The following is a 25948-nucleotide window of genomic DNA, read 5'->3' as shown; positions in this document are numbered from 1 at the left end:
CAAGAGACCAGTTGGCCACTTGGTGGAAAATCAACTACATTGGGCCCCTCCCATCCTGAGAGGAGCAGTGGTCCATCCTTCTGGGGATGGACACCTACTCTGGGGATGGGTTTATCTTCCTTGCTTGCTGAGACTCATCTGCCACCACTGTCCTCAGCCTTACAGAATGTCTGACCCACCTTCAACACAGCATTCAACCAGCAGATCCACTTCACAGCCAGGAAGTATGGAAGTGGGCCCATGACCATGGGATTCACTAGTCATTGCACATACCTCATCATCCAGAAATAACCAGCCTCATAGAACAGTGGAATGGCTGAAGCTCTATCTTGGAGGCAGCTCTTGAAGAAGATGCGGTGCCATCCTTCACGACGTTGTATATGCACAAAATCAGAGAACTCTATATGATGCTGTGTCCCTAATAGGAAGACTACATGCATCTGGGAACCAAGGGGTGGAAACATGAGTGGCTCTTCTTACCAACACTCTTACCATCACTCCCAGTGACCCATTGGAAAATTTTTATCCCTCTCCAAATCAACTCTGAAATCTGTAGTGTTGGCTGTTCTGGTGCACAAAGGGTGCATATTATTGCCAGAGGACACAGAAAAGGCCTCATTGAACTACAAGCAGTCATTGATATTTGACAAATTGAAAAGTAAATCTTACAGAATGACATATTCTGCTATATTTTTGAGCCTTCTAAAACTAATAGAGTAGAAATTTTCTACTGTCACTAATTGAAGAAGCTTTTGGCATTTCCAGTCCTCCCCATCCCAACCATTGGAGAGCAGAGGAAAAAGACCTTCTTGGGAAGTCCACTCACCAACTTGGTACAGCACCACTGATGCTAATACCCAGCTTATTTCTATAATGCAGTGAACTTTGTTTTTGTTTCATTCATTAAAATAAAAAATGTTGATAGAGAGTTTACTATGTGCCAAGTCTGTCATAGAAACAGGAGATAAGGCCATCAGCAAGGCAAACTACCTCATTTCTTCAAGGAATTTACATTCAATCAGAGGAGACCAAGCAGTAAGTAAACCAAAAAATAAGCAAACTGTTATTGTAATCAGCTGTATAAAATAAAGAAAAGAATGATGTACTGGGGAGTGATTGGATAGAAACACAGGAAAGCAGTCTTCAATAGACTAGATGTTTGGGAGGTCCTCTCTTTTAAGAGATGCATTTAAGCCAAATTTGAATAAAGTGAAGAAACCAGCCATTTGAAGATTCAAGGGAGAAGGTCCATGAAAGGGAGGAATAAGTGCAAATTAGAAGAATAGATAGAAGACCTGTATTACTGGACCCGGAGAATAATGGGGAATGGCAGGAGATGAGGTCAGAGGAGTAGGCAGGCATCAGCCTAAGAATTACAAGTTATGATACAGAGTTTTAATTTATTCTAAATTCAGTGAAAAGCTGTTGAAGGGTTCTAGGCAGTGGAGATGTTAGACCCACCAATTAGAAAAAGCGAATTTCCCCATTACAACTTAACCCTTTAGCAGTCTGGAGAAACTTAAGCTACATGAACAGTATTTTAAAGTATAGTATGCCAAGAGCAAGAATAAATTTATATGTCTTTGAAATGGAGCAGTGTAGAGTTTGCAGAAGATCAGATGAAGAAGTCAGCAATCATTATACTACATGCAAAAAAAGTTTTAAAGGCAGTATCAACTAAGGCACACTTATGCATTTTCTTTTGAGAAGTTATTGGTTTAAGAAGGCTTTAAGACTCACAAACTAAATGAAACACTGTTCTGCTCATGACATTCTTCTCTCTACCCCTATCTGGATGAAAGAGCAGCAAGTTATTGTCTACTTTAAAAATGTCTAGATTGAGAAAAAGGTCTAATTATACTTTTAGGAAGTCCCATTTCACAGGACTATCCTGACTCTGGTGAGATACAAGGATTTGAGAATATCAGCATCTGCAGCCATAGTTCCCAGACTTTATGCTGATAAATACAACCAAATTTCACTTCATACATTTATTCTGCAATGTGCTTTTAATAAATGTCACCATTTACTATTAAAACAACTTTAAAATTAATCACACCTTTGCTAACATGTCTTTAAATCAGACTGGCTAGAGGCTCCCAAGAAATCTTAGCTGATATTTAAATCTCAGATGTGGCCATCCTGTGTAATTTGGAACTTGTTAGTCGGAAGAATGCTGATTTTAAATACAATTGATTTATACTTGCTTTGGTCCAGAAAAGAGTTTAAGAAGATATATAATGGAAGACTTATGCCATATAGCAAGGTAAGATTAAATTTTAAAAAGAGAAGAAGAAAAACAGGAGAAATAAAGAAAATAAGAAAATGCAAAGGCTTACCTTAGTTGATACTCTTTAAAACTTTTTTTGCATGTAATATAATGATTGCTGACTTCTCTATGTGATCTTCTGCAAACTCTATGTTGCTCCATTTCAAAGATGTATAAATTTAATAAGGAGAAAGAAAATAAGGAAGTCAGCTTGAACTTAACACAAAATAAATACCATTAACCTTTGTGGAGGGTTCACAGATTGGCTCCAAGCTTTCCAGAAGAATGGCATATGTTCAGTTCCATAATTCTTGGTGTCTTAAGATTAAAGCAACCAGTTTCTCAAGGAGAGTAATGACTCTTCCTGGTTCTGAGACCAGAGCGAAATTTATTCTGCAGACCCTCATAAAAGACCCTCCTTAATGCACTGAATGACATCTTCAATAACATTCTTATGGTAAATGTGAGTTTCATGGCATTGTTTTCATAAGGAAATGGATAAATAAGCCTTCCATATCTGCACATACTGTAATAATAGCATTTCTTTTTTTTATTCTAAACTTCTTTTAGCATTGAGAATAAATAAACAAGTAGTTTAGATTAAGGTTGCAAGGGGTTGAAAATAATGTCCATGAATGGCCGTTAATTTCTTGAAATGCTGTTTACTAAGATGGACACTTAAGCAAAGAAAGGTGAAGTGATGTAATAATATATTTATTTAGTGGGACTAATTCTAAGGGAGAGGTGGTCATGATGTAGAGGGGTGTGCAAGAGAGGAAATTTACTTCTTTAAGTTTCTACTATTAGTGCATGGGAAAGTTATGGCTCTAGAATAGAAAGCACAGAAAATGCCCTATGCATGCTTGGGGCCAACTCATTTCCCTCATCGAAGAGGTTCTGAATCAGAAAAAAAAAAAAAAAAGAACACAAATTTTCATATATATTTTCTGGGTCAGGGACTCCTTTAAGATTAAAGTAACAACTGTGTGCCCTCTTGCTGTGAGAAAGCACTCACATTCTAATGAAGCAATCCTCAGATCTCATCCAATCCTGGTTTCAGAGAAATTTAACAATGAAGTTCTATAGCAAGGGAAAAAAAAATCCCATGAATTATTATTTTCTTGATTTGCCAATCTGTAAGATGAGAAGAGAGCTACAAATAAGAGGTGCCCACGTGTGGAAAGTATTTTATCTAAAGAAAACAGTAAAAGTGACGTTATTAGTTTTAGAATGGAGATGGTGATGGATATGCTGTGGTGGCATTGGGTCTGGTAAAGATATTGCAAATATAATCAATGGCAACTAGTAGAGAATGGCTCGAGGCATCCATAGCAATGACCTTGACATTGGTAGAGCATAAGGAGACAGAACTGACCTCTACTGGCTACCCTCAGCCATTGCCTTTGTACAGCAATGCCAAGAATTCAAGTACTAGAAAGCACAGAGAAGAAAGGGCAAGGAATGGAGAAATGAGATTTCGCAGTTGGGAGTGCAGACTGGATTATCTGGGCCCTTGTGATATGCAAACAGAGAAGAAGGTGAGAAGAATGGACATTCTACTAGGATAGTTAAATGAAGTAGAAGTGCAAATCTTTTGGCCCATATCAATTTGACGCATCCTACTAGTCTAGCCCAATAGGTTTTTAAAAATTAGTTTTCATTTATGTTATATAAATATCTACACTTCTGGCTTCATAAAAAAAAAAATCAGAAGATCTGGCAATGCCAGACTCTGACATTTTTGTGCAATGATCATTCCCTCACAGCACCAAACCCTGTTGTTTTTCCAACATAGAGGCCAAGTCATCTTCATCTTTGAACAGTGTTTCTTTCTAGTATTCAGGCTACTTGCTTTGTTCATTTATATCACATGCCTCACCCCTGTAGCTATTTGAGTTTATAACCCACCTCTGCCTAATGTTATATTTTTTTAATCATCTAACGTGGCAGCCATGTGGATACACCACACAGACCTCCAACTCTAGGGATCTTAATTGACCAAAGGCATCAACTGCTGCATTACTCTTTGTTGGACCTTAACTAATATAAGCGGTTCAAGAAGGAGGGTGATCTGAGAACAGGTAGTAAGATGGGGATCGGGACTCACTCTCTCAGCACCCAACAGGGGAAAAGAACATCATTCTTCTTGATAAATGAGAAAAGGATAATGCTTAGCACGAAGTAGTAGCACAATTGCTAACAATTTTACCTGTAATGACTTGAAAGAAAAACATCAACAAAAAAGAAAGCAGTCCCAATGGCAGATGACTGATGCAGGCATTAGAAAAATATGAGGGAAAATGCCTACAAAAACAGTGGAGTTCTCTGGGTACCGCTAAATTGTATTGAGGCCCTGTAGAAAGATAGTGAGAGATTGAGGGCTATTAACCCGTGCTTAATGGCTAAGTGGGAGAGCTAGAGAGCCTTGGTGATTGAGATCCTCATGACCTGCAGTGGAAGGATGGACGCAGTGAAGCAGCAGGCTGACGACCTAATCGTTGAAGTCACAGAGCTTCAGAGATATTTTAATGCTCATCAAGGTTTCTGTAATACAAATATTAGGATCCTGGTAGAAAAAAACCTGAGCTGCTAAATTTAGGTTGGAAAAATCTGGATGGAGACTCCTGACCAGCTCAGGCTCTTCAGTCTAGCAGAGTGCTGTATCCACAATAGAAAAGATATACAAGTCCTGAACATGCTTTGAAATGCACATATTAGAATTTTAATTTTACCACACTGCTAGCATCTTCATTCATTTATTTCTACAAACAAACACACTCACATTAATAGAAAACCTCTTGCGTGCCAGGTATTGTTAGGTTTTGATGCAGAAATAACCAAGAATTTTACACTGCAAATTGCAATACAATATAACTGGTATGTATATAGATAAAACCAGAGTCCTGGATGATAAACAGCTCATTTTAAAATAAGGATTTACAGACTACGTAAATTCTGGGAAGTGAGGGATGTTAGAGGATAGATGTTGATCTTGAAGAGACTTGAGGCACTGAAAAGTCACAATGAGACAGTCAGTATGGCCAGAACACAGGCTGCTGAAATGAAGGTGGTGAAGAGAGGTAGAAGACAGTATTGGAAAGTGAGGTGTTTGCATCAAGTAGAAAAGGGAAGCCAAAGGACATTTTAAACAGAAAAATTAAACATTATGTAGTTAGCTTGGCTATTAAGTTCAGTATAGTGGTGTGCAGGATGTACTGGAGTTACTGGGGAGAGAAAGCAGAGAAACTACATGCTACAGGTTATAGAAAATGAAGAGCAGGTCTCAACCAACTTGTGCAAACTAGTCTAAACCAAGGCATGACCTGTTTGGATCGTGTGTCATAAGCAACAGGGAAATTCGGCAGGTGCCATGCATGGCATTCACAAACATATTTATTACCACATATCCTCTCTTCGCCCATTTATGTTAACTGTACAATTTCTTCAGGCATTTAAGTTTGTGAGCTCTGTTCTAAATTTAGGAATGGCAGAATAGTTGAGAGGAGAGGTCACAAGTCTTTCCTTTGCTGTCTCAGGTAAAGCTGATTTTCCTACAACAGCATATTTATGATGCTTTCTTCCATGATTAATGAACATATTAATGTTTTCCATAGTTTGGATATGAATTTTTTAGCAATATTAGAATTATGAATGTCTGTGACTATAGGGCCATTTTTAATCATAAGGGTTTTAGTGGATATTGCTAGTTCCAGTGTTATTTATTTCTTGGAGATTATCAATATTTTATTATATACTATTCATTTGATTCCAGGTTCATTATTGATGTCTTCTGATCCTACACAAACTATTTAGCATTCAACTTTAAAGTCACATTCTCTGGCAAACAATTACTAAAAGAAACATAGACAGGTGTATCACAATCAATAGGCCAATTTCAGGCCAAGCAGTGAGATCCAAATGAGAAAAATCAGTCCATGCTTTGAAGAAAACAATGGAAAGCTTGATACAAGTTTATTTTATGATCACTACTTTGTCCTTCACAGTGAGAAATAGTTGAGAACTGTGGAGGTAATTATTAAAGGCACAAAATTCCATTCATTATGCATTCTTTTTATAGAGATATTGATTTTGATAGAAAAATTTCACAGTGTATTTTGAAACCAAAATCTTCCCCGAATAGCTTATTCTATCATTTCAAGACATAGAGTGGAGTGAAACAAATGCTATAATTCTGTGTGTGATCTCTAAACTGACAAAACAATTACCCAGTTATTTTCTGCTGTGAGATCCTCTGTAATTGCAACTGGGAAAAAAAAGTTTTTTTGGTTTTCATTTATTTATTTATTTTCACTCTATTGGAAGAGAAAGTGAATCCACATTTCTCTTAATATTATGACCTTTAACAAATATTTATTTTGATAGTATTGATAAGGAGAGAACTAAGGTGTTTTAGAAAAAACAGTATTACCTTTTCCCCAAACACAGATGAAAATATTGTTTCAACCTAAATTAAGTTGCTAATTGTATATACTATTTGTTTAAATTGCAAAATCCTTGATGTAAAGGAAACATGAAAAATATAATTTGAAAGGAAAGGCTGAGGTAGTTGGAAGCTAAGACACAGTTTAGCTCAGTAAACAGAACTGTGGCATAATTAAATGCTTTTAAAACAGGGTTAATTAATCAGGTTGACTTCTTACAGTAAAAAAATAAGTATTTATTCATTGAGTCATTAATATACAACCAGTTTATACAACTTGTCCATAAAATCTTGATTACATAGTGATTCCTTCCCTGTTAACTGAATAACTGATTAAAAATCGACTTCATTTTATATAGATAGGTCTAAAATAACCAAAATCTACCATTTTAACTCTGGAAAGGAGCTGTGATTTTACAACTGAAGAAACTGACATGTAATCTCCTGAATGTTAATATTTACTTGCTGGGGTTTTCTCTGTGGCTAGCACTTAACATGTTCTAACTCACTTAAGCTTCACACCAACTTCTGATCTATTACCATTACTAGCCCACTTTACATAGGAGAAAACTGAGGTTCAAAGAACTTAAGAAACCTACTAATGGCCACAAAACTTAGTTAGTTAGTTAGTCAAGTTTTAACATTAACATTTATTTAACATATATATAGTTTTTGAATACATATATATAAATATGGAATATATGCATAGTTTAACTAAAAAGCCTAAATACTTAACTATTATACCATACTACCCCATAACTCACAATAAAAAATTACAATCCTAACATTTCTATGGAACAACAAAAGACCCTGAATAGCCAAAGCAATCCTGAGCAAAAACATAAAACTGGAGGCATTACTCTACCTGTCTTTAATGCTTCTGCACAGCAAAGGAAATAATCAATAGAGTGAAAGGACATCCTACAGAATGGGAGAAAATATTTGCAAAAAATTCATCTGACAAGGGATTAATATCCAGAATATACAAAGAGCTCAGTCAACTTTAGAGCAAAAAACCAAATAATCCAGTTAAAAAACGGGCAAATATGCTAAATAGACATTTCTCAAAGGAAGACATACAAACAGCCAACAGGTAAATGAAAAAATGCTCAACATCACTAATCATCAGGGAAATGCAAATCAAAACGACTCCGAGATATCACCTCACTCCAATCAGACTGGCTATCATAAAATAGAGAATAACAAATGCTGACGAGGATGTGGAGAGAGAGGAACTCTCCTGCACTGTTGGTGGGACTGTAAATTAGTACAGCCATTATGGAGAACAGTACGGAGTTTCCTTAAACAACTACAGATAGAACTTCCATATGATCCAGCAATCCCACTCCTGGGGATATATCCAGAAGATTGGAAAACATCACGTCAAAGGCATATCTGCACTGCCATGTTTATTGACATTCTATTTACAATAGCTAGGCGATGGAACCAACCTAAATGTCCATCAATAGATGACTGGATAAGGAAATTATGGTATATATACACAATAGAATATTACTCAGCCATAGAAACGAATAAAATTCTACCATTTGGAACAACATGTATGAACCTGGTGAATCTACTTCTGAACCTAAGTAAAACAACCTAGGTACAGAAAGAAATACTGCATGTCCTCACTCATAACTGGAAGCTGAATCCATAAATAAATGAACAATAGAGACAGAGAGAAAGAGAAACAACAATCACAGTAATACATTGAACTTTTAGAAAACTAGATGTGGAAAAGGGGAGGGGAGGGAAGGGGGAGAGGGATAGGGGGCTAATGAGGAATTGGCCAACGGACACAAAGAATGATTGCATAGTGTAATGATGAATAAGCTAACTATACCAATCTAACCACCACACATTCTATGCAATTACTGAAAATCAGCATTGTACCCCACATGTATGTATAATAAAAAATTTAAAAATAAAAACATAATAAGGAAGAAAACATGATAATCTCAATTAATTAAAAGGAATTAATTTTTTAATTATTCTACAAAGCTATAATAACTAAAACAGCATAGCACTGGCATGAAAACAGACACTTGGACCAAGGGAACAGAATACAGAACCAGAAATCAACCCACAACTTACAGCCAACTGATCTTTGAAAAAGTCACCAAGAACATACATTGGGGAAAAGACTGCCTCATCAATAAATGGTGCTGGGAAAACTGGACATCCACATGTAAAATAATACTAGAGCTGTACATCTTGCCATATACCAAAATCAATTCAAGATGGATTAAATACTTACATATAAGACCTGAAACTACAAAACTCCTAAAAGAAAACATAAGTGAAACACTTCAAGAAGTAGGAGTGGACAAAGACTTTATAAATCAGACCCTAAAATCACAGGCAACAGAAGGGAAAATAAACAAATGGGATTGTATCAAATTAAAAAGCTTATACACAGCAAAAGAAACAATTAACAGAGTGAAGAGACAACCTACAGAATGTGATAAAATATTTGCAAACTATGTATCTGACAAGGAATTAATATCCAGACTATACAAGGAACTCAAACAACTTAACAGTAAAAAAAAACAAGCAACTCAATTAAAAAATGGGCAAAGAAGCTGAATAGGCATTTCTCAGAGAAGATATACAAACGGCCAACAGACATATGAAAAATGTTCAACATAAGTAAAGATCAGAGAAATGCAAAACAACAAGAATTCTCTAGTATGAGAAAATATTTAAAATGTTATCATTATTTGAAATCTCTGCCACAGAATTTTTCAAGTGTTTATCAATATATACTGCTGAAATGACTTGCGAATAAGTGATAAAGTTGTTACTTAAAACTGATTAATATTCATCCATTTGTTTAGTGATCCTATGAACTAATGAACTAATTGGAAGTTATGGTTTTATTTTTCATGGATCTGTGTCTTATGTATCATGCTAGGTTCATTTTTAAAAAGCAAGTTCATTTCTAGTTTTATTCTACTTAATTTTTAAAAAAAAATTGTAACAGGTTTATTGAGGTATACTTGACAAACAAAAGAAAAAATCTGTACATGTTTAATGTATACAATTTGATGAATTTGGACCTATGCGTGTACCCATAATATCACTCGTTAATAAAGGTATTAAACATATCCATCACTTCCAAGAGTAAGTGTGTGTCTCTTTGTGGATTTGTTCAGGTTTTTTTGTTTTGTTTTTGTTTTTGTTTGTGTGCGTGTGTGTATTTTGTGATAAGAACACTTAATATGAAATCTGCCTTCTTAAGAAATGTTTAAGTGCACAATATCATATTTTTTACTACAGGTACTATGTTATATGGCAGATCTCCAGAATTTATACACCTAGCACGATTGAAATTTTATACCCATTAAGCAACAGCTCCCATTTCATCCTCCCTCCAGCCCTTAGAAACAGCCAGTCTATTCTTTGCTTCCATGAGTTTGATCATTTTGTATAGTTCCTATAAGTGGAATCATGCAGAATTTGTCCTTCTATGACTTGCTTATTTAACTTAGCATAATGTCCTCCAGGTTCATTCATGCTGTTCCAAATAGTAAGATTTCCTTCATTTTTAAGTCTGGATCATATTCCATTGCATGTATGTGTATTTGTGTATGTATGTGTGTGTGTGTGTGTATACAAACATACATACATACACACACACATACATTTTCTTTATGCATTCATCTAGGTGGATATTTGGGTTGTTTTTGTATGTTAGCTATTATAATGAACTGGGAGTGTAGTTATCTCTTCAAGATTCTGATTCCATTTCTTTGAGATACCTACCCCCATACTGTTTTCCATAGTGGCTGCACCATTCTACATTCCCACCAATGTTGTACATGGGTTCCAGTTTCTTATTATGCGCTTAACCAAAATTTTTGCTGCTTATTTATGCCTTCTTATTTTTAATTTAAATTAACTCACCAGTTACGCAGATGCAAGATACAAAAATTTTGTTAATGAGGCGATATCTGCCACAGATATTTGTTATTTGATCTTCTGGGTTATATGTTCCAAGAGGCAGGATACGGTCACCACAGCATCTACCCTCCACAGAACCCTCTCCTGCTGGACCCAGCCCCGATCTTATGTATTGCTCAGTGGATGGGTCAGAGCAGCACGCTGAAGTGTGGCATGTATTACCACCACAATCCAAAGAGGCTCAACAAGTGCCGTGCTTCTTTTTTCTTGGATGATTTGCATAGGGTGTAGAAATTTGTCTTTCACTTCAGAAAGAGGACCCTGACATGCCCCAGACTTCTCAGCCCCTAGGATAAGTCAGATATGTCAGTCTTCTAAATTTAACGGATAAATTTCTCTCTCATTCTCTGGCACTCGTATGTTTTACTAATCATTTGGGTTCTCCATATTTTCTGCTTACAAGACCCAGTGAATCGGGGATGGAGAGAAAAGATAGGAAGCCAGCCTACTCTATCCGCTGTTCTCATAGAGACAAAATAAAAATAAAAGGGGGAATGTCATGGTATTGACTTTATTACAACAGGAAGAAATCAGTAATTGATTTGATTTCTTACTTTAATCGGCTTTCTAAGCAAACCAGGATGAATATTGTTCAGCTGCCAGAAAAATAACTTCAGAATTGGTGAATTGACTCTACTGAAGGATTTTACTTTCTTCCTAGACAATGGAAATCAATAGCTAATTTATGTCTTTCAGACCTGTGATAGGACGAAAGAACCAATGGTACAACTGATGGGTGAATTCTGATATGAACTACATTTATATTTTAATATTAGGTAATTTTTACATGTGCGACAATACTCCCCAGTAAGTTTTCCCCAATTATTTCCCTGAAGCAATCAATATAGCACAAATCAGTAGAATTTGGTGAGAACTTTAATTAAATATATGAAATGAGATGTTTTCCTTTCCTTTCTTTCTCTCTTTCTCTTGCTTTCTTCCTTTTTTTCTTTTTTTGGTGCTGGAAGTTTTCTTAGTTCAAATTGATACGCAGCCCATAGTCGCCAGACTAATATTTCATGGTGGCATTTTGACTCTAGAAATATGGTTATAATTTTGATCACATTTTCATTATATATGCAGTCTAACAATAAGCTAATACCCTAATCATTCATAAATTTGCTTCTTAAAAACAATTTCAAAAAGGTGCTCTAAAATGCTTTATTTTATATTTTACAATTTTTTCTATTAAAAAAATTTAAACATTTAAGGACAAGTGAGCAGATGTGATATAGTGAGGGGGAGGGGGAGAGGAAGGGGGAAGAGGAATGGGTAAAGGGACATGAAAATCAACTACACTGTATACTGAGAAGTTAAAATATAAAGAATAATAAAAATAAAATAAAGTAAAAAATTTAAACATTTACTTGTACACATTTGTGAGGTACCGTATGTTGTTTCAATACATGCATATACTGTACATTGGTACACTTAAACAGCATAATTTTGTACCCATTAGTCCACCACTTTAAAATATTTTAAATGTGACACTACCATTTACATAAATTTATAGTCACAAATGGTAATTATTTTCAAAGACAACACTCACTAAACTAGCTATTTTATTTTAGTTTAAAAGTTCTTATGATCTCATATTCTCAGTCTATTTCTCTTAAAAAAATCAAAATCACAATTAAAATCAGATGTGACTGTTGAAGAAGTCTGTTGATGTTTGTAATCAGGTGACCCACAAGGATTCACTAGAAGACTATTTTTTTATACATGGTTTTCTTAATATATATAAAATGTAAAAAATAATGAAACTGAGTGAATTATAGTTCAGTTGCATCAAGCTAATTATTTTATGGTTCATGAACTTCAGTTTGAAAATCATTTCAAAAAGGTGCTCAAACACATTCTAAATATGATGCCATCATTTACATAAATACATAGGAAATGATTTATAATTTTATAAATTATGATCCAATAAAAACTAAGAATCTTAGAGAATTTTTCAGGTAAGTAAATATACTTCTATTAACTACAAGCAAAGGTAACTATAAACCTGATATCATTTTTGTAAACTAAGCATTGCAAAAAGCACATCCAATATATGTAGAATATAATCCATAAAGAAAGTCAGAAAACAAAGTTAATAAACTTTTCAATAATATACCATTAATATTATGCAGGAATTGCCCATTCTGTTATTTCAGCATTTCCACTTTTAGTTTGTGAGTTAGCAGGGCTCTATTTTGAGCTGACCAAAGATATCTTTGAATTATATATAGAATAAGCAGGCATATGACTTAAATGAGATATTTTCTATCTATAGAATAATGTGTGCCATTTATAGTTATTCTTAACACACTTCCTTTTTATATTTAACAAAATTCTTGAACAAATATACAGGAATCTAGAACACATTATAGTATATAGACAAAGGACACGTGAGCAAAAAAATAACAATTGAAATAAAATATGTTTATGGTATCTTGACAAATATGTTGCCAAATTTGCAACATCATGCTTACCAATTATTTTAGGGGATATTAATTAGTTTTTAATATGAAATCTAAGTGTAAAACAGGTTTTTTAAAATGAAAAAGCTGTGTACAATTTAAGAAAAATAGAGAGTAAGAATATGTAATTGTGTGGCTAAATCTGGGACAGATCATACCCTACTATACATGTAACTAATTTGAAATAATGAATTTAAAGCTATTTTAAACCTGATGAGCGCAGGGACTAGGTTCGTTTTGTTCACTTCTATATATCTAGTGTCCCATAGTGTACATGACATCTTGTGGGACTTAAATAGATATAAATATCACTTCTGATGTTAATATCACATTTTTAAAAATAACAATATATAAAAAAAAGATAATTCCAGATAAACAAACAAAACTGAGAGAAATCACTACCAAAAATCTTTTACTTCAGTAATTTCCATGGAATGAACTTCAGGAAGAAGAAAAATAGACTAAGTGCAATTTGGAAAGCATACTGGTAAATATAATCTGAACATTCTGCATAAAATAATAATCATAATTTCTAATTTGAAGAGTTAAAACAGAATTAAATGAGAAAATAAGTCTGGAAAGTCATGATCAGAGTTAAAGCATTCTAAAATCCTTTTGTTGTTTGGGGGGAGGAAAATGATGTCGACTAAATCAAACTTTCTGAAGTTAAGTATACATGTTAAATATTATAGTTAACTTCAAGAAAATGAAAGTAGAATAGATACTTTTAATACAGTAGAAGGAAATTGAAGAGGAAACCCCCAATGAAAGTTGGTATTTAAAGCCAGGGGACTTGCTGTGGTTTCCAGTGAAATGTCTGTAGATAGAAAAGAGAAGAGGATTAGGGCTGAACTCTGTAATATTAAGAGTTAAAAAAGAGAGTAGGAAATGGCAAAGGGGATGAGAAGATTAGTGGGACAGGAGGAAAACCAATAAAGTATGCTACTCTGAAGCCAGTGGAAAAAGTGTATAGAGAAGAGAATGATAAATTGTGTTGAATGCTGCAGATAGGTCAAACAAAATGAAAACTGAGAGCAGACCCCTGGATTTGTCAATGTGGCTGGCCATTAGTGAACTAGAAAGGAGCAGTTTTAGTGGAATATTTGGGGGTAACCTGACTGGAGTGGTTTTAAGAGAAAAGAAAAAGAAAAATGGGAGACAGCAAGTATACACAAATCTTTTGATTAGTTTTCCTGCAAAGGAGAAGGAAAAAAACAGCATAAGAACTAATGAGGAAAAACACTTTCACATAGAAGAAATAACAAAATATTTGTATACCAATCCAGTAGCAAATAATAAAAAAAAAAGAATGGTGTTGGAGAGAGGATTTCTGGAACAATTAAATCTAGTAGGTAACAGGAAATGGGATTTAGTTCATGAATACAGGGGCTGTCTGTAAAATAGAAACACTATGAATTCATACATGGTAACAGGCAGAAAGGTTGGAGTATGAATGTGCTAACATTGGTAGATGGTTGGATGTTGCAGTGGCTTTCTGTGAAAGATTGCTGATGATCGCTACAATTTTCTCAATGAAGTATACAAAATCATGAATTTAAAGTGAGAAAAGTCAGCATAGTTATGCTTTTTTCCCAGCCTTATGCTGCATGGGTGTAAGCCTGGTGTAGAAGAATAGATTAATTAAAGGAGATTTGTGTATTTCTACGGGAATAAAGCAAGAGTAGGATGAAGAAAAGGGAGTAGAGAGTAAGTAATTAAAATCAGACACCGTGATTTTAAGCTCACTGAAAGAAAATGAAGAACAAAGGGTGAAGGGCAAGTGCAAACAGCCACTGAACGGGGTGAAGGTACTCGTTAGATTGAAGGAGACTTGAGGTCTGGGTACTTGAGGTAAAATGAAAAAAAGAGGAGAATGTGGTTAGAGAGTAGGATACATGCATTGAAATTTGGAGTGGTTATAACTTTGGTAATGACAGCATCTCTAGGGTATTTCCATGGAAATTAGTGGCTAAGGTAAGATGGAGGACAAGTTCAATGGAGGAGAGGAGGTCAAAGCCAGAGGGACTAGGGCATTGGAAAGATTTTCTATATGGATATTTAAAATGCTCAAAATTAAGTCAGAAGAGAGGGACTTCAAAAGAGGAGTTAAAAGTCTTGAGAATGAATGTCATCTATAACACTGTAAGTTCTAACAAAGAAAATGATTGATGTAAAATGTATGTTCCCCAATTTTTAGAAACATTCTCCCTTACCCCACACCCCCGTTTTTTCTGTTTCAGATAACTCTTACATTTTTTTATTAGACATAATCTAATGGTTTCATAAATTGATATATAGGACTTACAAAAATCTAGTTACAGTGATAAGAACTGGACATGATTTCGGAAAGAAGCAGCTGAGATGTTTACATAAAACCTTAGAAATCTTAGTTTTTTCCTTTCCACAACACTATTTAGCTTTTGCTGTGTAAGGACAAATGGAACTGCACATGGAAGTATTTTGGTCATGCACAGCTGCACTCAGACAAGGTTAGCAGGATGTTGCTACCAAGTAAGACAATGTGGGTCAACACTTCCACAACATTTATGAGGCTTTTTTGTAAAACCGTGATTACTCCTTTAAAAGGAGGTTTAGTCCCAGTAGAGTTAACATATCACTAAAAGATTTTTGTTTTGATGAGAGTGACACACAGGGTAAGAGACAAGCCAGGAAGAAGCGTCCAATAGCTATCCAAGTGTCATGCAGCTGAGGCACACAATGTCAAGAGAGACAGGAAGTCGATTTTCAGATGGATGTGCATGAGGCAGGAAGCTTGATTCCACAACCTCAGATATATAAGATGAATCTGGCACTATCTGTATGGCTGTCAAGATGGCCCCACAGAAACTATATTTCTGAGAGTTCTACCGGAAGGAGTTAGACATGACAGCAATATAGAATGTAGAATGTGGAGAGTAACTCAAACAGAGTATATTAAAGTGGGGGGTAAAAGATTTCTCTGCTATTTGTTTGGAACACACAGAAGGAAAAATAAAGGGAATGTTAGGTCATAATGTAAACTTTTTAAAAAAGCTATATGATGTTATCTAAAAATAATATTTTTAGATTAATAACATAAAAGTAGTTCTTATTAAATATTGATAGCCAATATAGCAGAATATGTAAGAACATGAGTTCTAGAGTTATACTGTCTGGAAACAAACTGGGCCTTTGCTATTTACATGCCATGTGAATTTTCAAAGGTTTCCATTCTTTCTGCAATTCAGTTTCTTTATCTATAAAATGGAATAAAATTAATAGGCTTTTGTTATAATAGTTAAATAAGTAAATGTGTGAAAATCACTTAGAAAAGAGTAGGGTACACAGTTAAGAATTCACATTAAGAATATCCTATTTGAATAATATGTCACAGGAATCTGGCAAAATATTAAAATTAACTGCAATTAGTGTTAAATTATTCTCAGTAAATTGCTCATATGGAGAAACTGGCTAATAATAGCAAAATGTTTTAAATATATCCATTGTAAGTGTGTCCACTAGTACAACTTAATAGTTATACATAGCATATTATTTTTAAAATACTTCTCAAGGTATACTCATATTTTGTTTTAAAATATAATCTTTTAGATATATACATATATATATATGAGTATATATTTACATACCCAAACACTTTCAAACACATAGAACATTTTAGGAAAGATACAAAAATCTGTTCATGATGATTACCTCTGAGAAAGGTGATGTGGGTATGTAATGGAAAGAGAATTTTCATTGTATAATCCTTTGTTTTGGAATTTTTTAAACTAGATCATTTAATAACATTTCTATAAAATAATATATAAATTTCTTTCCTTATACAGGCTATTTACTTTGGCTCATCACATGTATTTTCTCTTTCAATAAAATTTTTGTCTTGCTACAGTATGCATAATCCTCAGAAATCAGAAGACGTGTTCAATTATGTATGATTGTTAAGAGAGCTTTTTAATTCTGGTGTCAGCAGCACTTTGTACAAGAGCAGGGCAGGAAGACATCCTGTTCATTGATGACCTGCCAGAGCAAGATTAACACCATTGCACCCTGCCAAAAGGAGCATTTTCTGTTCTAGATTAGTTTAAAGTACATAGTTGCTCCAACCAGAAAGCCATACAGGGATCCCAGTACCATTTTTATCTCTGATATCAATAAGTCAAAGTATGTTTGATACAAATGCAAGTGACAAATCACAAAGTTATAATGGAAGTTTGTTGTTCAAGGTAGCAGAGGATCTCAGAATGAAGAGTACAGTTTTATTTGGAGAAAAAAGAAAACAGAACATAGCAGAGTATTTTTTCCAGTGCAATTTCCAGGAAAGCTGTGAAATAGCCTTCTTTATATAAAGTGTTGAAGCTGTTGACTATGTATATTAAAAGGAAAACATTTTTTTCTCATCTTCTATTTTTAACATCTTTGCATCAAGCATTATCTAATTTTAACCTTGTCATGCAGTTTCTTCAAGGATAGTTGTTTTCAATCATTAGACTTAACACCCATTTTGGGGGATATTTTCACTTTGACCTATGTTCTATAAAAAGTGACTTAAGAGATATAAATTTCTATTTTTGATAAATTCATTAGCCTAAACATTTTGCAGAATCTGTGTGCAGAATTAATTGCTTTGTCTCTCTCAGAACATTCAAGCCATTTATGTTCATAAAACAACTTAAATTATTTCAGTAATTTTATAATTATGCCAATGCTAGAAAAAGATATTGCCTTCTGATTATACAGAAAATTTAATGATCTAATCCTTATTTTTCTATCCTTGAAAAGAAATTAAGTTTGCTTTGAAACAAACTACTTTCTAGTAAGTAGAACATAGTGGTTCAGCTGTCGTAATAGTTTACATCCTTTGCAAAGTTTGGTCATGAATAACTCACATCTAACAATACTACTTGAAATATAATTTTTATAGCATTATCTACTGAAACAGTATTTTTCTCTAGTGTAGTAGTGAAAAAATAATTATTAATAATATAAAGTAAAAAAAGTTTTTATTTTTTCATTTTCAGCTAGATTTTTAACAAATCCTCTTTTCAAGAATCAAAGTAAGGCCTGCTGCTGTATTCTTTTCAGTTTAATAGAAGATTTAAAATCTGAGTAATATGAGTACATGATTTTAAAACTGAAATAAATACAATTGCAATAGCAATCACTATTCATTAGTGACTGAGCACACAATCACCCAGAATAGACTACAATTCCCATCATGTGGCCTAAATTATTATCAAATGGATACAGGGGAATTGGGGTAAGAAATATTAGAACCCTAGAATCCTTTAAGTCTATTGACCACCTCTATCCTTTTTATTTCTCTCATATATTTTATTTCTCTATGTGTTTTTAATCTCACAGGGTATTATTTGCAACTAACCTATTAATTTTTCCAGACTTTATTTATATGAGGCATATTTATTTTGCCTTTATTTTTTAAGGATATTCTCACTAGTTATGATATTTTAAGTTGATGGTTATTTGCTTTAATCACTTTAAAGATATAATGCCATTGTCATTTGGACTCCAATGTTACTGCTGAGAAAGATGAATTTCTAATTCATTCTGATTTAAAAGCAATCTTTCTTTGTATATGTTTTCCAGAAATTTTATCATGATATGCCTTTCTCTGGCTTTATTTTTATTTACTGTGTATGTGGTTGGTTAATAGTGTCCCTTGAATCTGTGGCTTGGCATCTTTCGTAAGTTTGAGAACATTGTTAGCAATTATCTCTTTAAATGTTATATTTACTCCCATTTGTCTCTTCTCACATTCTGGCACTCTAAATGCAAGTATTTTAGATGTATCCCATGCATATCTTAATATCTCTTCTGTACTTTACATCTTTTGGTCTCAGTGCTTTAGTCTGAATATATTCTTCTACTTTTTGTTTTATTAATTTACCCTTTGTGTCTAAACTTCTACTAAACTCATCTATTGATTTCTAAATTTCAACTATTATATTTTTATTTCTACAATTTATATATATATTTTATTTCCTTATGTAATGAAAATTTTATATAGTCATCGAAACAGTTATTTTTAACTGAATGTTGGTTAACTGCAATATCTAGTTTCTTTGTGTATCTGGGTTTTTTTAATCTATTGTTTTCTTGATTTTTACTCTAAGCTCATTTCCTTGCAAAAGTTTTATTTGACTAAATGCTGATATTAAAATTGTAGAAATAATTTGAAACTCTTGATGATGCTATCTTCTTCCAGAGAGATTTTTATCTTTGTTTTTGGCAGGCACTTAGCATAGCAGATATGTGAGTTGTCCTGTTCCACATTCTTTGGACTACCTGATTTCAGCACAGCTGAGGTATAAAATTATATTTTTGACTCAAGCATTTCACTTCAAGGGTGAGCATTAGCATTTTGGTGTCTCCCTGCCTAAAACATTCTCCAATGCTATGGAAGCTTGCTCCAAAACTATGCAGAGGCACTGTCTTGAATTGCAGGGGAGGTAATGGTTTTAGAGACAACACTCAACCAACAATGGATAGAAATCAGTAGATAAATGATCCAGCTTTCACATACTAATTCTAAAGTAGTTTTTGCATGGTTCCTCAGAGGATTCCTTGTTGGTTTGAGACCCAATTTCTTTCAGTGGTAATCAGATTGATAAAGCACTCTTTTCTGTTTTGTTTCGTTTTGTTTTCTCCTCCCTTGATATTTTCTTTCCATTCTCTCTTTCTGCTTCCAGAATAATGTTCCAAATAAATGACTTGCATCCAAGTCTTTGCTTCAATCTCTGCTTTTAGAACTAACTAAGACAAGGTGGATCACCTTCAACCAACCATGAACTGAGAAGATTTGAAGTTAGACTTTAATCTTTGTAGGGCTAGTTAATTTTAAGTTTATGCTTTCCCTAGACTGAAGCCCTTTGGAAGACCCTCAGAAAGTCTGAACTAGTATACCATTCTCCTAGCTGCTGCCTGGTGCTCAGCATCTCAGTCTCTGCTTTTGAATTCACAAATGCCTCATTTCCTCTCCAATGCCTCCCGATAGATGTTTTGGTATTTTAAAATAACAAAATATTGATTATTGTTTTAAAAATTATAATGCACATTCATAAGACAATAAATATTATTATAAATGTAAAGATATTCTAAGCAAAACCAAAATTCCTTTACAGCAATTATGGAATTTAGATTATGTATTACAATACATGACTTCTGGGAATGGGATTTAATTATATTTAAAATCATAGTTGGTTGAAATTTAGTACCATTTTAAAGATTACACTCTGTTCCATACACTGTAAGATCTAAGGTATGAAATAATTCAATGTTAAAGTCTCTGATCTATTGCTTCTAAAAGAAAGTTATTGGTGTTACACAAGCAGTCTCGACTCTGTGCAATGTAAGTTCATATTTACCTCTGACTGTAAGCAGAAAATTACTCTTCCTTCCAAAAGAGGTTTAAATAACCATTTAATCACCGCTGTCTGCATAATGCTGACCACTGGGGAGAAAATAATTATGTCAGATGAGAAAGAAAATTTGCTAAGTGCTCTTATAAGAAAGATGCTGATCTGTTGTCCAGCCAGTTGGGATAACAAGTACAGCAATCACTATGTTTGCATAAACTATTGGAGGCATATCACACTTCTATAAAGTCCGTAAGCTTTGAGCATTTGCTGCAACAAAAGCAGAGAAAGTGCTAACTATAGGAGAAATAGCTCCAGGATGATACCCTGGTTACCTTGCACATGTCCATAGAGGTAAGGTTGGAATCACAGTTTATATGAGTCTTGGCAGAACATCTTATGACAGTCTTGCAATAGGAGAGGATGGGAGGCCTACGAGGAGCTACTATTAGATCATCTCCTACTCATCTTTCTATCTCCCCTGGAAAGCTGTCATGAGACAATTTCTTATCCTCTCTGGGTACTGATGAGATTTGGAGCTTTCTGCCATGCCTCCTTTGAAGAGAATGTCAGAATATAAAACCACTTATTTGGCTCCTCAGAAACAGTGTATCCCACAGGTCACATTGCAGTCATCTGGCTCCAATTGTTTTAATATCATCCTTTTTTAGCATGGAACAAAGAACTGGCACATTTGGCTTAACAGCTTAATTTTTTTTCACTGACTATATAAGTAATAAACTGTTTACATGTAAAAGTGGATCTTGGTATCTTTATCAAATAAGTCTGGACTTCAGTTTGGCCTTGCCTGTCTTGTGTATTTGCAAAATGAGAATGCTACATTTAAGGGAAGATCATGAGATACCATGGAGCATATGGAAGGAATCCAGGAGAATGAAACAAAAAAATATTATGGTAGTTTGGATGAAGATCCATTAGTGGTGATGTAATCTATTTTAGTCAGTTACAACCATCACTTTTTAATTAAATAATTAAATGAAAACAAAAAATGTAAAATTAGAATAGATTTTTAATTATGGAAAAAAATCAGTGCATAGCATTTAATAAAGATAAGCTAATACAAAAATAGTTATATTTCAGTTTTCAATACAAATATCCCTCTGTATCATTTAATTATGTACGGTCACAATAATGCTGCATTTTTCTTTTTAAAGGGACAACACTGAGTCTCAGCAGCATACAACAATGTTAGTTAGTGGGTTGGTGGGTAGGCTAGGGTTTGTCTACTCTAGTTTACACCTAGCTGAGTCTCAAATGGGCTCTTCGCCTCTGCTGATCTCAACTGGCCTTATTTACTGGACAGAGGCTTGGCTGGCCTGGAGCCAATGGGCTAGGTCGGCTCTGTTCCACGTGTATCTGTTATCCTCGTCCATGGACCTCTGACCAGACCAGATTGCTGACCCAGCATGTTCTTCTCATGGCAATGCAGATACGCAAGAAAGGAGGCCCAATCACACAAATGCTTTTCAAGCCTCTGTTTATATTACATTTACTAATATCTGTCCAAAGCAAGTTGCTTGCTAAACCCAAAGCCAAGGGGTTTAGAGAGGTATAGTCTTCACAGTAGCAAGAGGGTACTGCAAAGATACATAATGGAGAGTGTAGATGTATAATCCTATTACTGGGAAGGGAGTGAGGATTTGGAGCAATAATGCAGTCTGCCACATCCTACCTAGCCTGAGTCTCTCTAGCAGAAGATATGCTTCAACTGAGCGCAATCATGTATACTCAAAGTCTGTATCCAAATCAAAAGCACGACAATGAATTTATATGTATGCACAAACAAAAACATTTAAATTGCCTGTGAGTCTGGGAAGAAAATGAAAAATTAATTTGTTGTCATCTATCAGCTTTTCTTCCTACACGATCGTGTTTTATGCTCCTATCATTTAAGTGTATCATGTTTTATGGTTATTATCTTCTCCACATGATTAAGTAAAAAAAAAAAAGTCTTCAAAGAAGAGTAAAAGGCTTTAAAGAAGGTAATTGAGTGTAAAAGCCCTAGAAATCTTATGAATTAGAAGAAACTTGGGAGCCGAGCCTGTGGCGCACTCGGGAGAGTGCGGCGCTGGGAGCTGGCGACGCTCCCGCCGCAGGTTCGGATCCTATATAGGACTGGCCGGTGCACTCACTGGCTGAGTGCCGGTCATGAAAAAAGACAAAAAATAAATAAATAAATAAAATAATAATAATAGAAGAAACTTGGAAGTTATAAACTATACAGAGGAAAGCACATCAAAGCTGTAAACCTGGGCATACATGTGTGTAAGAAAATAAGCAAAAATGATGGAAGTGTGTTTGATCCTGAAAAGCTTCACCATATTACCAGACTACAATATAATCTTTTTTAAATAACTAGAGAACACCTTGTGCAGTGGGTGAATGGCCAAAATTAGTACAGAATGGAATGCCATTGAGCATCACGCTGATACAACAGAATATATTGAACATATTCAAAATTCTGAAGGAGCAAAAAAGGAGGGAGTTGAGTTGATGAAGGAGTTGGGTTTCAAATGAAATACCTGATGGATCAAATGACCTAAGCAATGTACAAATCTGTATAATCTGAATATCATCCGTGAGATGTCTTCCATGGATAGTGAGGCAGGAACAGTTTTTTTCTGATAGATTGAAGCAAACTTTTGAAAAAGTGGTTACCGTGCAAAGCAAATTTTAATTCTTGTTACTAAGGCACTCAGTCAACAGCCCACTTAATTTCCACTGTTGATCTAAAGAAGAACCCAGAATACTTGACATCAAATCTTAAAGGACAAAATTATTATAAAGACAAAATCATTTAAATTGCAAGTGAGAAAAAATGATATAAACTGAAAGCTTATTTTCAAAAATAAAATTACACGTATATTCTGCTTACCAAGTTCTGCATCAAATGAGCAAAGGAGTTTCAAAAAAACATTTTTTTTAATCACATTGTTTTGTCTAAAGCTTAAATTAAAATCATCATTCATTGTCATTCTCTTAAGAGAATTTTAAAACCCAAGAAGAAAAGACTGTTCATCAGATCTTTGAATATAGTACAGGTTAACCTTGGGTATTTACTGTTTTACTTGCTCCTTCTCTAGAACATTCTTGCTATTGCTCGGCAGTAACAATGACTATAACCTCTGTTTCTAACCTCTCACTGCTAAACGCACCTCCCCTCAGTTGATAAGTAGCTAGAATTTTCACCTAGACTTTTAAAAATTTTATTTTGCCAAATGCATTTGCCTTCATTATGAATTTTTTAAGTATTATTTCATTAATTGTTTATTTATATCACATTATGTAACGTTACTTCTTGCAGTGAGTGAAAGAGGATCATGCAATTTGCACCTAATACTATACAGTATCATTGAATTTTTCTTCAAAATATACCTACAAATGAGTTAATTAAATGTTAAATAGTTGCTTAATTGGTTTTATAAATGCTTTATGTTATACAAAAATTCTAAGTAGATTTTTATATATTTATTTGAGTCATTTGTTTTAATAACATTTAGAAAAATATGAGGGGATTTTTGCACGGGCTGATAAATCACTGTACTTTTTTAATATGATTAATACTAAGGTTCCTGCTATATTAAAAATTTTATATTAAGCATATTTTCAAGAATAAGCTAGACTCAAGTAATAAGAGATGACTGTGTGTGTGTGTGTGTGTGTGTGTGTGTGTGTGTGTGTGTGTACTTGACCATGGAAGCTGCTAATGTGCTCTTTACTCAAGCATCACAGAAGAGGTATTAACTTATGAACAACGAAGCCTCTAAAAATTAGGGAAGAGGATAATCCAAATTGAATTCCACAATCTTATAATGTATATTATACAAAAGTTACATATGCTTTTCCTCAGAAGCAGGGAAAGGATAAGAGAGAATATAGTAAACATTTCCTGGGTACTTTTCAAATATTGTATCTAGTCCTCATATATACTCTACCATCACCTGGGCATTTAAAGCAGTGAAATTGCAAGGAAGAACCAGGAGGTCTCTTCAGCCAGAAACTCACATTAATGGAGAGTCACAAAATTTGAATTTTGATAGTACCTCCATATGAGGTTATAAATAGAATCATTCCTCTCATATGTTATTTCCTGCAAACAAGCTATGAACCTATACTTACATAGAGAGAAAGGTCCCCGATATTCTGCTTAAAAATAAATATTTAATATACACCATGATTTTTATAATATTTTGTGTATTTTATTCATTCTATAGTATCTTAGGACCCTAAGAAAATGAAAGTTAAGGGCTGGTTGATTAGCTCAGTTGGTTAGAGCGTGGTGTTGTAATACCAAGGTCAAGGGTTTGGATTCCTGTACCAGCCACTCACACACACAAAAAGAAAAACAAAGAGGAAAAAAAAAAAAAACAACAATGAATGTTACTCTGGCCTCTCTCATCCTCTGACATGCCTTACCTGGGAGTTGCTGCTATTGCCCAATGTTACACAGAAGAACACTGAAATAAAAGGGGTTACTCACCTATAAAAAGTAACATGGTTCATAAGCAAAGAATGTAAGATTCAAAAACAAGAATTTATAATTTTTAAATTGATGTGTTTCTCACCATAAGCCATTTAAAATCAATTTTGGTAATGTTAGAACTTTTGATAATTTTATAAATTTTGTTCATATGAATAACATGCCTTTCTATTGTTGTAGTTATACTTTTATAGCTTCAAATAATCTGTGATAAAACTATTTCATTGAAACACTATTTATTATAGAGAAAGGAGTAATCAAGAAAAAATGACATCCTTTTACATACCATATAGATAAAAATAAAACATACTGATTATCTTCAGGTTCAATGATAAGCATAATAACTTATTATTATTTATATAAAAATGCAATGATAACAGGAAGATTTAGTTCATCACAGTCAAGGAAAAGTGGAACACAAAACTTTTGTAAAATAAATATTTTATGTCAGCTTAAAACCATATTTCCACAGAATATTTTTTTAATCTTTGTAAACCTTTAGTTTTTCTCACACTCACTTAGGCACTAGATGACTAATAAATCATAAAATAAAAGACTTTTCATCCATTTTTATAAATTACCTCTATGAGGTCAGGGACCTCTGAGGCCCCTAAGTTCTGTAACTTTTTAAAGAACTATACAATTGTACAATAACCATGACAAAATTGTCCTATTAATCTCTGATCAAGAGTCACTCTATTTTTTAAAATTTTTTTACAAAATGAATAAAGATGATTAAGATTCATCTACCCATATTTTCTCACACATAGTCCCTTTAGTGACCAAACTCAGACAGTCCACTCAGCTACCACCAAGAGCACAAAATCTCTTTTTCCTCAGTCACTAATGTTCCTAAATCTTCCATCAGCCCCATGTCTAAAGGTAGAGCAAACACACTGACATTTACCAGTATTAGATTCTTTTTAAAAATCCTTATAA

Source organism: Cynocephalus volans, chromosome 12 (assembly GCF_027409185.1).
Source record: "Cynocephalus volans isolate mCynVol1 chromosome 12, mCynVol1.pri, whole genome shotgun sequence".
Taxonomy (NCBI): domain Eukaryota; kingdom Metazoa; phylum Chordata; class Mammalia; order Dermoptera; family Cynocephalidae; genus Cynocephalus; species Cynocephalus volans.
The sequence above is the reverse complement of the archived record's forward strand: the minus strand, read 5'-3'. Positions refer to the sequence as shown.